Source organism: Phoca vitulina, unplaced genomic scaffold (genome assembly GCF_004348235.1).
Source record: "Phoca vitulina isolate PV1807 unplaced genomic scaffold, GSC_HSeal_1.0 scaffold37, whole genome shotgun sequence".
NCBI classification, from domain to species: Eukaryota; Metazoa; Chordata; class Mammalia; order Carnivora; family Phocidae; genus Phoca; species Phoca vitulina.
In genome coordinates, this window is record NW_022589740.1 from 2,248,770 (window position 1) to 2,263,805 (window position 15,036).

Here is a 15,036-nt window from a genome sequence, read left to right on the forward strand (position 1 = left end):
AATGACCAATCAAAATCTTTTTACTATAAAGTGAGGGTTCAGGGGCGCCTAGGTGGCTCAGTCCGTCAAGCATCTGCCTTCGGCTCAGGTCACGATCTCAGGGTCCTGGGATCAAGCTCTGCATCGGGCTCCCTGCTCAGCGGGGAGTCTGCTTCTCCCTCTCTCTCTGCTCCTCCCCCTGCTTGTGCTCTCTCTCTCTCTCTCTCTCTCTCTCTCTCAGATAAATAAATAAATAAATCTTCAACAAAAATAAAGTGAAGATCCAGAAAACTACAAAAACAAACAAACAAACAAACAAACAAGTATGTGGCCTAATGATTTATTGTAAGGTATATACTTGAAACCACTACCCAAGTCAAGAAACAGAGCTTTGCCATCCAGCCTAGAAGTGGCTTCCGTGTGTCCCCTCCTCCCGCAAATAACTGTTGCAATAGCAGAACCACCATCCTGACTTTGATGCTGACCAGTCAGATGAGCCCTTTCTCCTCCCTGGGACAAGGAAAGAGTGGAAGGGGCCCAGAATGTCACTCCAGCGAGCTCCCTCCATGTAGAAACCAGAGGAGTGACATTAGGAGCTGACAGCTTCCAACTTCTGGTCACCATGGAGTCTTATCAAAGCACATTATTCCCATGTCGTACCTTGTTGATTGCTATTTCTGTTTAAATATTGCATTTATTGCCTTAAAATAGTACTAAAATCCTTATTTTTGACACTTAAAATAGCTCCAGCTTTCTTCTTAAGAGTAAGAACTGTAAACAGCTTGATCTCTATAAACGCACACCTACCATATACTTTTGGCCCCATGCCTCTCCAAGGTGTTTAATATGTACTTAGTTCTTGTATGGGCTATTATGTGGCTGATACGTTGAGATGGGAAAATAAAATTTATTTGCTTTCACCCTCAAAGTCACCATCTTCTTAAAAATTTGTTCCTCGGCCATGTATCTACACAAGAAACAAAGTTAATACGATCAAGAAAGAAATTTGAGTTCCAAGAAAAAGCAAATAGACTTAATATCAGCTGCACATAATACATATATATGTTTATATCCATTTAAAAGTAATTGGATAGGTGCCTAAATTGCTTAATCATTACCGTTTAGAAATGGAAAGCAGCTTAGAGGCTGCTTTCATTTCACGGGAAAGGAAACTGAAATCCAAAGAACCTGATTCTTGTCAATCAGAAATAGTACCAGGTCTAGGGGCACCTGGGTGGCTCAGTTGGTTGAGCGTCTGCCTTCGGCTCAGGTCATGATCCCGGGGTCCTGGGATCAAGTCCCGCTTTGGGCTCCCTGCTCTGTGGGGAGCCTGCTTCTCCCTCTCCATCTGCTTTTCCCTCTGCTCATGCTCTCGCGCTCTCTCTCTCTCTCTCTTAAATAAATGGATAAAATCTCTAAAAAAAAATAGTACCAGGTCCTGACTCTTTCCACTGTACCAAAATATTTACTCCGACTGCACAGAGTTGGCTCCAGTATCACAAACAAGACATTAATAGTCTCCTTGAACTAATACCACCAGTATAGAAACTCATTTTCAAAGAAAATCATTACTTGAACATTTTATTATAAAACATTCCAGGAAAGTAGAATAATAAAATCAACCCGACACCTAGCTTTAATACTTGCTAACTGTATCAGCCCAGAAAGACTGTTATACCTCAGTAACAAGTAACCTCAGCGGCCTTACGGCAGCTTTTAAAGCAACAGATTTATTGCTCTATGTCCAACACAGGCTGGTGGGAAGATGAGGGGCTTTGCTTGGGGATGTAGGTTGGCAGGGGCCCCATGATCTTACGACACCCACATTAAACAAGAGCCTCGTGAGTTTGCTATGGTGCAGCCCAGGGCACACAGGAGAGTCAATGCGGTGATGAGATGCTTACCCTTGATGTACCTCATTACTTCTGCTCACGTTCCATTGGCAGATCTGATGACCTGGCCTTAGGGTACCAACTTCAAGAACACGGGGGAGTGTAATTCCCCAGGCTATCAGAAAGTAGGGGGAACCAGATGTCGGTGAACATCAGTAATGTCAAAACCTGCTCTGTTTGCTTCATTAATGTGTGTGTGTGTGTGTGTGTGTGTGTGAAATGTTTTAATGTAAACTAGAGACATGACATAAATACTGTGTCGTGTATCTCTTTAAAATAAAGACATCCCTCCCCCACATTTTTTCTGCAGTATTGGCAATGGGAGTTATAGACATTTTGACAATTCACCTCTAAATACTTCAATATGCATTTCTTTTTTTTTTATTAAAAAGATACTTTTACTTTATAATGACATGATCATTGCCATGCCTAACCAAATTAATAGTGCCCCAGTATCTCCAACATCGAGTCATAGTTAAGTTTTCCAATTATTTCAGAACTTGCTCTTCTATGTACACACCAGGCTCCAGTTAAGGACTATACACTGCATTACTCTGTCTAGTATGATCTGTCTTAATAAAACGTAGTCCCCTCCTGCTCCCCCAAGCACTTGCCATATGACCCTGACTTTCTGGAGGGACAGTTACAAGCTCTAGTGAATGCAGTTGCAGCGTGAATGTCCCTCCTGATTGTATCTGTCTGTTTTATTGTGGAACACTTCCCTTGCTTCTTTCTCCTGGATTTATCCATAACCCAGAAGGCAGATAGAAAAGCTTCGTTCAACTCAGGCTCCCCCGCCTTTGGACAGGACACTTCCTAAGTGCTAGCATAAAGTTCACACTGTCCCAAGAGGGAGGAGCCGTGGTCTGATGGTCTCCACTCTCAGTGCTGCTCACGCCCGTCACACCCGGCCCTCCCATCGCGGACCCCCTGCCCGCAACATGTGGTCTGAGCAGGGATATTTTGGCACCGTGCCAGCTCCCCACGAAGCCTAAAAGGAAAACATTTTAAGAAGCAATATTCCATTTCCATTTGCAACTCTCCCAGGCAGTGACATTTCAGATAAATATGGAGAAGCTACAAAAAAGCAAGTCAGTGTAGAAAATTGGCATTTGAATGTCTGAAGTTAGCAAGGGGAGGGTCCAAATCCTAGTTCAAATGCGTCTCCCCCCAGGTTTCTCCTGTGGTAGTGCTCTGGGTTCTGCTCCTGCCCCTCTGGCTTCTCCTTCCGAGTATTGTTTACAGGCCCTTCCTGCGCCCCAGTGTGGATGTTGGGGTGCTGTCCCAGGTGCTGTCCTCTCTGCTCCTGATGGGCCTTCGTGGGATGGTATCACCCACAAACATGGCTTCAGCTGAAGTCTATACGCTGTGAGTCATAAATCTCAGTGTATTAGGGTTCTCCAGAGAAACAGAAACAGAACCTGTAGGATACGTATGTATTTAGAGATACTTACACGCATATATATGCATGACATATACATATCTCGTGTATGGGAGAGAGAGAGAGAGAGAGATTTATTGTAAGGATTGGCTCATGCAATTATGGAGACTGGGAAGTCCCGAGGTCTGCTGTAGGCAAGCTGGAGACCCCAGAGCCCGTGGCATACATTCCAGTGCAAGCCCACAGGCCTGAGAGTCAGGGGAGCTGTTGGTACACTGCCCAGCCCAAGGACGGGATACCCTATCCCAGGCCTTCTGTGGATTGGCTGAGGCCCACCCGCATCGGGGAGGGCAATCTGCTTTATTTTTTAAGTGGACTATTTATTCAAATGTTACAGCACCCTCACATGCATGCTCAGAAATGCACGCTCAAAATGTGCCTGGGTGCCCTGTGATCCAGTCCAGCTGACACAAAGTTAAGCACGACACTCCGTGTAACTGGCCATTGGCGACTACGGCGGCCCCTCCACCCTCAGCATGTTGAAAACAACATCGTATTGCAACACGGAGCTCACTCTGCAACTCAGCTCTTTCCAAGAATAGCTCCTTTAAATTGTATATAACTACTCAGGTGTTTCTCCCAAGCTTCTTTCTGCTCTTAGGAAAAACACGAACAAAAAAGATCTCCTGCCTATTAAACTTAGCCTGATCTGATCATTTGAACAACCCTTCTCGGCCTCTTGGATGACCTCGTCCTCCTTCCTGCACCCCTGCCATCCCAGCGCAGGGACGAGTGCCCAGAAGTCGTGGCAGAAGAAAGCGTGAGGGTGGCCATGGCTGTCCCAGTCTCTTCCAGCATCCAGACCAGGCTCTCACCTGCGGCTTCTACCGTGTTCTGTCCAGGTGCCCCCGCCGACCTCCTAAGTTCCTTCTTGGGGAAAAAGACAGCATTGGACACAAAATAGAATGTAATCATGCCAGGGAGCAGCCACAGCTGGATGACTCTACATGCTTCTGGGCTACCTCACCTCCTCCAAAATATAATGAAAAAGAAAAAAGAAAAAACCCAAACCCAAAACCTGAAGAGAAAGGTGATCGGGATGCAAAGAGATGTGGTAAAACGCCTGATGTTATTTTCAGATCTTCTCTGTATCTTTCCCACCTAAAATCTAATGAAGAGTTGGCCAGTTTTTGTTTTAAAGAAAACACATTTGAGGCAGAGGTCCTCTGTCTGTGCCCTGTTCCCCCCCACAAAGAAAACATCTTTGCAATTTACATATGAAGTTAAAAATTCTCATTCAGTTCAGCACACCTCTCTTTAAATAATATGACCTCATGCAGACTGTTTTACGTGTATCCAGTCAGATTTTGATAAGAACGCCTACCAGTCATTCAGCGCAATCATTATTTTGACTTCTTGGGCACCCCACAAGGAAACCTGTAAAGTACGTCTGTGATCATTATAACATCGGCCAGGTGCTTCGCTAAGTGTTGAACACAACTCTCTCTGCAGCCGGTGTGGATGTGTATTTTAACCATCATTTGTGATAAAGAAACAGAAATGTGGACAGTTGCAAGAAAAAACTTGCCAACTCCCTATAGCTAGTGGGGGCTGGGGCTGGAGCTCGAGTTCCGACCTTTCCTGCTTCCAATCTGTAAACCTCCTTAGTGGCCATTTTCCAAGAGGATGCTGTTCGGTTCAAGTGGTGTTCTGTTGACCCCTGTGTTCTCACTTCGTGGGAGAGTCTTTGCATCTCTATCTATGCATCTGGGATTTGTTCTCACTCTCTCCCTGGCCCTTTATCAAAGCTACTTGCCATGTCTTTATTTCTTTGGATTTTGCAGCCTTCTATCCCATTTCTCTGCATTTCACCTCACTCAGCGTTCAGAGTGTAGAACGAAACCATAGACTTTGCCATGTGACATATTTGTGGAGCAGGATGTTACAGTCCCTATCGTTTCAAAACGAAATTTATTTTTAAAACTACATTTTATTTTTCATTATGCAATACTTAGAGATTCCTCTTCCTAAAATTCTTTCGAAAAATTTTAAATCTATAGAGAACTTGAAAGAAGAGTACAATAAACACCTGTATACCTTTTACCCATTTGTTAACTGGTAAGAGGTATATATTTGTTAACTGGTAAGAGGTAGATATTTGTTAACTGGTAAGAGGTAGATATTTGTTAACTGGTAAGAGGTAGATATTTGTTAACTGGTAAGAGGTATACTCACCAGTTGTTAACATTTGTTTTTCTAAGGAAGTTGCAGACATCATGACATTTCACCCCCACATGTTTACATATATCTTTCTTAAGAAGGAGGAAATTGCCCTGTGTGATACCATTATCACACCAAACACCTGATAAGTATTCCATAAAATCACCTATACTTAGAGTTTCCTGGTAGGTCTTCTACAGCCCTTTTTCTATTTAAAATTCAAACATTGCACTTGGTTAGGCACTTGGTTAGGCAATTGGTTAGGCTGGTTTTAATCTAGAGCAGCCCCCACTTTATTTTTTTTGCTTCTAAAACCATTCACCTTTTTGAAGAATCCAGTTGTCCTGTAGAATATTTGGATTCCAGGTTTCTCTGGTTATTTCCTTCTAGTTAGGCTGAGGCTGCTGGGACTGCTGTCTGGGCACTGCTTTCACTTCGTTAAGGGTCATCTCAGTCCGCTCCACTCTGGGTGCTGCTGTTTGATCAGTGGATTATGTGGGTTTTATATTTGCTTGCTTCTCCTTGCTGCTAGATTGGCAGCAAGGATGTAAAGACAAAAAACAGTGGATGTCCTAAAGGGACAGAGACCCAGCCAGTCCAGCTTGGCCATGAGACTGAGGCTCTGGGCTGGGGTCTCCTACCCAGAGGCTGTGTTTGCTGCCTCCCACCAGGCTGGGGGAACACCAAGAAAATGATGACGGGGGACGATGGGGGTGAGGAAGGGGACATGAGCATGCAGGGGTCACCTCTGTGATGCCTAATTGGGGCGGCAGTGATTAGAGCAATGGGGACATGACTCCTTCCTGACTGTATCCTCTATGTCTTGCCATATTTGGCCAGAAACCCCGGTTCCATTCTCAGCTCTTGTCTGCCCTTCATTTCACATCCCAGCTGCTCACTGAGATCCTGCAGGCTCTCACTTCTTCCTCCTGGGGATGCTCCTACCCAAGCTGCAGCAGCCCTGGACCGAGTCCTCTTTTTCTCTTTCCTCCTATACTGCTGTACCCACCCCCTGACGCTCTTTTGACCGACCTCTTCCCCTCACTGCTGCCCTGTGAGTCCACACTCCTGCTTAAAAATCTTCGCCAGTTCCCTGTTTCTTTCTTTCTTTTTTTTTTTTTTTTTAAGATTTTATTTATTTATTTGAGAGAGCGAGCAAGAGCAGGGAGAGAGGCAAAGAGAGAAGCAGACTCCCCACTAAGCACAGAGCCCAATGGGGCTCGATCCCAGGACCCTGAGATCACAACCTGAACTGAAGGCAAGACACTTAACCAACTGGGCCACCCAGGCACCCCTTGCTCCCTGTTTCTTATGGAGAAAGTTCAGATGCTTGGCCTGGGACACAGACTTCCCCTCCTCCTTTTTTAAGTGCAGTTTATCCAAAAACTGTGTTGGTTGAAGTATAACAGAGGCACAGAAAATACAGAATAATAATTGCACGGCTGGATTTGTCCTCACAAAGTGAGCCACCCAGGTCAGGATACCGAACATTGCCAGCATCCCAGGAGCTTCCTCATCCCTTCTCCCCATTGATACATCTCCCTTTTCCCCCTAAACCACCACTTTTCTGACTTCTAACACCAGACAGGAGTTCTACCCTTTAAAAAAAAATTTATATAAATGGAATTATACAGCATGTATTCTTTTAAGTCTTTTTTTTTTTTTGCAATGTTATGTTTGTAAGATTTACTGAGGCTGTTCATGCCTCTTCAGACTGCTCATGTGTTGTTGTACAATAGTTCTCTATGTGAGAATACCAGGATTACTTGATCTCTTTCACTGCTGATGGATACTTGGGTTATTTCCAGCTTTTAGCTATGAATAATGTTGCTGTTATTGTGTGGGCATGTGTCTGCAAAATTGCTGGGTTATGAGATTTGTAGATATGCACATCCTTAGTAGATACTGACAAATAGTTTTTTAATTTATTTTACCAACTTACATTCCTACCAACAAGGTATGAAAGTTCCACTTGTTCCATATCTTTGTCAACACTTGGTATTTTCAGCCTATTGATTTTAGGCATTCTGGTGGGTGAGTGGTGGATCTTACTGTGGCTTAATTTGCATTTCTCTGATAACTAAGAATGTTGGACACTCTTTCATATGCTTATTAGCCAGTTGGCTATCCTCTATGGTGAAGTGTACCCCTTTTCTTATGGATTGGTAGGAGTTTTTAGTAGAATCTGATTATGACTCTCTTGTTGGTTATCAGCACTGGTAGAAAGATCTACCAGTCTATGGACTGACAATTCAATCACCTGATGGTGTATTTTGATGAAGAAAAGTCCCTAATTTCAACATGGTCCAGCTCTTCTTCTGGAAGTCGGAGCACCCCTGTTGTTTCCTTAGCCCTCCCCCATGGGCCTGGTGGCCTCAAGCAGCTTTATCTCATGGCAGAGAAGAGAGTTGTGGACACTTTCCCTTCTATCAGGAGAGACAGACCTTCTCAGAAGCCACAGCCGACTTCCTTATATTTCACTGACAAATCGGGTCACATCTCCACCTCTCATCGCAAGGGAGTCCAGGAAAGTGGACATCTCTCCTGTTCCTGCCTCTCTATCAGAGGACAGGGCACTGGACATAGCAGTCAGGTGGCCAACCAGCAAAGTCTGCACTAGAAAGAAATCTAGCAGGACTTGCTGCTGTTACCAGCAAGTGGAAGGTGCATTATATGCCCCTCCTCCCACGGAGATGTGTTGATGATATGTAATATTGAGCTGTTAAATATACTTCCACTGAAATTACATCATGAAACTGAGATATTATGATGGATTACTGATAAAAGTGAAATGGGTGTGAAAGTACCTCCATATGGAGTCCCATATGTGCATATGTCTGTCTGTTTTCACATGCAGGCATTTTTAATATGGAAAAATACACACTACTGACCTGCTTAACAATGGTCATCTGACAAGGATCAGATTGGAGAAGTGGAAGCCTTAACATTTTCTTTCTATACTTCTATACTATGTTTCTTCTATATCTTTATAACTTGAAAAATACTGTAGACATGTCTTTATCTATTTGAGTCACATTGGAGTCAAATCCCACTTACGGGGGTGAACTGCTTTGGATTGCCATGGCTAATTTAATGGTGCCTGCATTTCTGAAGTGACCTACTGTTGGAAAGCATTGGAAGCCATAACAATTGGCTGCATTTGTGGAGTGGATAAACCATGTATGAGGTTTTATAAACCCTATCTTTATAAAAACTCCACCAAATACTAAACTATGCTAAATTAAATAAGTCACTTATGGGCTGAATTGTGTCCTCTCCAAATGTATATGTTGAAGCCCTACCCCCCCTACCCCCAGACCTCAGAATGGAGACAGGTTTTCTGCAGAGGTAATAGACTTAAAATGAGGTCTTTAGGGTGGGTGCTAATCCAATAGAACTGGTGCCCCAATGTGAAAAGGAAATTAGGATACAGACACACACAGAGAGAGGACCATGTGGGGCTCAGGGAAAAGGCGGCCGTCCACAAGCCAGGAAGAGAGGCCTCAGGAGAAACCAACCTTGACCTCAAACCTCCAGCGTCTAGAATCAAGAGAAAAGAGTATCTATAGACTAAGCCTCCCATGCTGTGGTGCTTTGCTGTGACAGCCTTAGCATGCTAACAGTCACCTAATACTCATATATGGTATCCCTTCATTCTTTTCCTCCTCCAGTTTTATTGAGGTATAATAGGCAAAACTGTAACATAAAGTGCGTGATGTGATGATGTGATATACGTATACATTGTGAGAGGAATCCCCCCACGAATTACTTATCACATCCTTCACCTTACATACTTACTTTTTTGGGGTGAGAACATTTAAGTTCTCCTCTCTCAGCAAATTTCAATTCTACAATAGGGTGCCATCAACTGTAGTCACCGTGTTTTAGATCAGATCTTCAGACCTCATCCATCTTACAGCTGGAAGCTGTGTGTCCCTTTACCAGACTCCCCCCACTTCCCCGGCCCCTGGCCCCTCACAGCGGCCATTCTGCTCTCCATTTCTGTGCATTCAGCGTGGGTATGTCTTCACGCTAATGGCACTCATATTTACACCTAAGCATTTGTTTAATGTTTCAGCTTTAAATTTCAAAAACTCTTCCATAATTCTTCCCTCTTCATGGGCAGGATAATTCAGTGAAGGGAGGTAAATCAGGTATTGCTGTCTCACGGATAGAGAAACTGAGGCACCAACGGATTCAGTGACATGCCCAAAGTCACATGGCAAGTGAGAGGCAAACCAAGAGCAGATTTGCTCTCCTGGATCAGGAGACTTTCCATTGGCCATCTTCATCCTATCAAATGGAGCATTTAAGGATAGCTGCCTTGGATGGTGCTTCTCTCCAAATATGTCCAATGCATCCAGCAACTATGTGTGTGGTGTCAGTTTTTAAGCAGTTGAGGAGACAGCAATGGAGACATGGCATCTGCTTCGAAGGAGCATGCAGTCCAGATGTGTTGATGGACACCGAAACACGCAATATTTCGTGCAATGTGAAAAGCATGTGACAACACCATTCAGAAGGACCTCACAGGTGTGGTGGAAGTTGGGGGGGGGCTTGACATTGAAGGAGCTTGTCAGACAGAGACTGGGATTTGCAGCACAAAGAGCTTCACATGTGAAGTCCAGAGTTGTGCAAGCTGGAGACGGGAGCATAGTGCCGAGAGAACAGACTGGAGGGTGATGGAAGGCGGGGTGGGTGATGGTTCCAGAGAGCCTTCCGTGGAAGGCTCCCACTTGAGGGAGCTGGGCCTTTGCTCCATATTTTAGACGTTCCCAGGCGTTTGCATGTCTCTTATCAGGTAAATAAAAATTAATAGAAAGCTGACATATAACTGCTGAATTTTTATTTTACTAAGTAAAAAACCAAACTACTATCATCTGTAATTCAACATCAATTTATACAAGGACCACCACCGAGAATGTAGGAGAGTCCTAACTTTCTACGAAAAAAAGCGAAAAGTTAAATATATTTATTTAGCTTTATGAAAAACTCACTGTACTCGCCATTTCCCACTAATTTCACTAAGACAGAGTTTTGGGAACTACTCCTATAGATCACACTTCTCTAACTTCAATGAGGATATGTGAATCACCTAAGGATCTTATTGGAATGCCATTCTAATTCCGGGTGGGGTCCGAGATTCTGTATTTCTAGAAGCTTCTGTGTCAGGTTCTCACCGCTGGAGCTCAGACCACACCTTGACTAGCCAAGCTGTCTCCATGGCAAGAAACCAGAAGACTGCCTTTGATCGTATTTGTATTTGAGAAAGTTAACCAAGAAGCCACGTGTAAAATTGGTTGTAAGTGAAATGTTCCCGCAGTTGATCACACGACAAAAGCTCTGCAGATATCTATCCTCTGGGTTGTGCAAGATTACTTCAACCCAGCTCTCTGATCCTCTGACTCATTGCAGGAGTTCCTCAAATGGCAAGAACACCTCAAAGATTCACTATAAATGCATTCCCTATTTATCTATTCCCATATATCTACATATAGTCAATTTTATCTCTTCCTGACTGAATCTTTAGTCTTAGCAAAGAGACGGAATATTGGCGGAATATAAGTAAGTAGTGTGTGTCAAGAACAGAATATCTACTGCCAAAAATAAAAAGACTTAAAAATAGTGTAAATCAAACCAGTGGTGGTTGGTTTGGTGCCATCGCTTCTCAGGGACTTGAGCAATGATTGAGTCCTGTACACGGAGAACAGATTGTTCCACGCGAGGCCTTTGGAAGTTAACTTCAAAGCAGATGTTCTGGAAGCTTCTGTTACCATTACAGACAAGCTGTTCTCATTTTATAGAAAAACAAATACGTGATAATAAATTACCATACTTACCTTAATGGCTTCACAAGGATTCATTAGGAAACATTCACAAAAAGGGGTAAGAAGTTTAAAAATGTACTTTTTAAAATAATATTTTTATTACATCGGAAGCCCAGGACGTGGTGAGCTATAGCAGATGGCAAATCTTACAAATGTCTTACAAATATTGGACAGGCTGCCGGAACCCAAGGCAGAAAATAACAAAATAGAATGACTTTGGGGTCAGTAGTAATTTTAAAGAAGCTCTAAGTTCAGATGCCAGATGGTATTCCTTACAAGTTTAATCCAGAGATGTTCTCCACAAAAACTTTAATAGGTGATTGTTTCCCTGAAGCCTATTTGAACACCGGCCCTCAGAGGACTTTTTTTTTTAAGATTTTATTTATTTGAGAAATTGAACAAGAGAGAGAAAGAGAGAGAGCACAAGCAGGGGGAGGGGCAGAGGGAGAAGCAGACTCCTCGCTGAGCAGGGAGCCCAATGCGGGACTTGATCCCAGGACCCTGGGATCATGACCTGAGCCGAAGGCAGACGCTTAACCGACTGAGGCACCCAGGGGCCCCAGACTTACCACTTTTAAAAGGGGCTCTTATATTCTTTGGCCTTCTATTCCATAAGGGGGTGTCTGGAACCTGGAGTAAACACAACTCGTGATGGATTCCAAGCCCAGCTTCCTGTAGTTTTCTGTGTCATTAGACTTTGTTCACTGGTGTGCGGGGCAGGCTTTCCCTGGCTTTAAATGGAAGACACTCAGGCAGATCCATGACTTTCCTGCCCGCTCTTGTAACAGGCAAGTCTTTAGACACTTTCAAAAACCAGCCTCCATGCCAAGATAGTATAGGTGTCAAAAATAGTTCAGAACTGGAAAATATCAATAATGCTGTATTACCTACTAAAATCCAGGCTGGTGAAAAGAAATAGGGGGAAGAATAACTAGGAATGTATATGTATCTTTAAAATTCAGAAATACCTAAGAGCTTTGAGTGGAGGTCCTCAAATACACCTTTGAAAAAATTTTAAAAAGAGATTCCCAATTAGTTCATCAAGTGTACGAAGAGCTATTAGCCCTCTGCCTCTGAGCCCCTTGACACAGAGCTGTGGTCGTTAAGTGGAGTCAGGGTACCCAGGATGTTTACAAGATGTGAGGACAATATTGGAAATTCTTTTGACATTTATTTGTCCAAAAATGTGATACAGTAACCTTTATTAATATCTAATGTTTTAAATGACTTTAGTACATGTGTTCTTTTCTCTTTCTCTGGGTTGATGGATGGATAGGTAGATGGATGGATGGACCCATTTTTTAAAAAGTTAGACCTGGGCCTCCAGCTTATAGACAGCACATCGTGGGACTTCTCAGCCCCCATAATTGCATGAGACAATTACTCATAATGAATCTCAGTCTCTCTCTCTATATCTATGTCTACAGATATCCTCATATCCTATTGCTTCTGTTCCTCTGGAGAACCCTAATAATACAGCATAGTAACTTTGCGTTTCCGTGATGGCCATAGGAAGAGCTCCCCAGAGTATAGATACCATTAGTGACATTGTGCAGGAACCCAGAGCACCATATATCCTCATGCGTGTGTGCTCACTCGAGAGTCCAACTGTGTCCAGCTGCACTCCCAAGGCAGAACAATTCCCATGACTTCAGGCAGAAAACTCCGAATGCAGCTTCCAGATCTGCTGTCCCCACAGGCACCTTCTGCTTGTGTGTCTACGCACAGCATCCTTCCCACCATCACACACCGGCCATGCACCCGTCCCAGATTCACCCCACCCTCCCCTCTCCTGCCCTTCCCCATCTTTCAGCAGTGGGTCATGAGACGACATTTCCTACAGCCACTCCCCAAGTGATTCCGGGCAATTTCTGCAGCCTGGGATTCAAGGTCCTTTGACAACTGGGTCTACATTTACTTCTGAATTTTGTCTGAGCAATCCTCTAAAGGAATTCACTTCTCTGGGGATGCAGCATACCTTCGTGCTTCCCCCATGGTGGAAGATCACTGCTCTCTGCTCTTGCTGTCGGCTGAGCTCTCTCCCGCCTCCAGCCAACTTCTCTTGCTGAGATGCCCCTCAGGTCCACACCGTGACTGCTGTGTGTGTTCCGAGCTTTTTTCTTAGCCTGCTCTTTCCCACACGTTCTACCTCTCCGTGGTTCAGAGTTTTAGTCTTTCCTCCTCAAGCAAATTCAAAACTCAAAAGGAGATATTGTATCTTTATGTTCTGTTTCCCCCACAGCATGCAGCACAAAACTGGGTACCCGTAGGCAATTCGTATTTATTGAGGATTGGAGGGGCCTCCCTAACCTCCAGGCCCAGAGGAGGTGGCCTCCGAGCCTCAGCTGCCTGGGTGGTCAAGGTCCAGAACCCCTTCCAGATTCTTCAGGTTTCTGGGGCATCCACCTTCAGCATCCCCTTTGGTGCCTGCCCCCAGGTGAGCTGCCTTGCTGTGCAGAACGCTGCCCCAGATGTAAAGTCAGCAAACAATCAAAAATCCACTCACACAAAGCACTGGAGAGCCTGTAGGACTTACTGTCGATTTGAGGAGGACATGGAGAAGTGTTTCTACCATATGTTCATCAGTGACCTTCCTGGGCCTCTGGCCCCTCCTTCCATTCTCTTTATTCCCTATCCCCTTCCTGTCAAAGGCGGCGCCCCAAGCTGCCACCCCCATCTCCTCGCACCTTCTCTGCAAAGCACCTACCTCTTTCTCTCAGGGTCCTGGACCTGTGCTGCCACTGTTTTTAGGGCCCTCCTGGGACCCCAGCAGCAAACCAGAAGTTATTTTCTCAAAGAGAAAGTTCCCTGTCTCACGGGAAATCGGGCACTGCTGTTAAGAGTTTTAACCTGGTTACACTGAACCATCTGCTTACTTCAGGGGTGGTCCATTCTGGGGCTGCTCCTTCCTCGTCTCCTTTGCTGTGCCCCCAGCCATAAGACTTGCTGTCCCCTCTACCCCATCCTCAGGGTTTCATCCATGTGCATTTCCAAAGGGGCCTTGCTCTGGACCCCCAGAACCTTGGACTTTAGTCAAGCACTTTCCCCACAGTAACCTTTTCCTTCTCAAGGGGGGGAAGACTGACAGATCAGAGAGAGCAGACATGGCAGTGGGCTACTTAGTGTATTTAGTGTATCCGCTCAACAACACGATCACTCCTAGGTGGCCCCTAGCATGACGACACAGCATCGGTAAGTGCTTGCTCTCCCTAGCCTGGACTTCTACTGCTTAGCTCCACTAGTTCTCCGTTGACCTCTTCCTCATGTCCGTTCAGATCAGTACAAGCTAGCTCCATGGAAAATACGGCAAACGCCTTCAAACCCATCATATCTCACCTCACCTGCCTGGAAGACATGCCCATTCACTACAGTTCATAATCGTGAATTTTCTCTTATTTCTCTGGCCTCCTGGGCATGTTGAGTCCCCACATCTCACATCCCTGGCAAGTTTTTCCTATTTAAGTTTTCCTAGTGCATGTAGCTTGGGGGACCCTGTTCAAATCACTCCAACAATTGTACTACTTCCTCAACAGCCCCCAATCCCTGCCCCTAAAATCACACGAAAACAAAAACCAAGAAAGTGCTGCCAATGATTCTCACTTCTGAGGGATAATTTCTAGTTTTCAAAAATAAGTTTAATAGCTACCAGTGTTTTTTTTTTTTTTTGACTTAACACGATTTTAAAAGAAGTTTGTAATGGATAATAACTGTGTGCCAAGAAGGTGACTGGACTTCG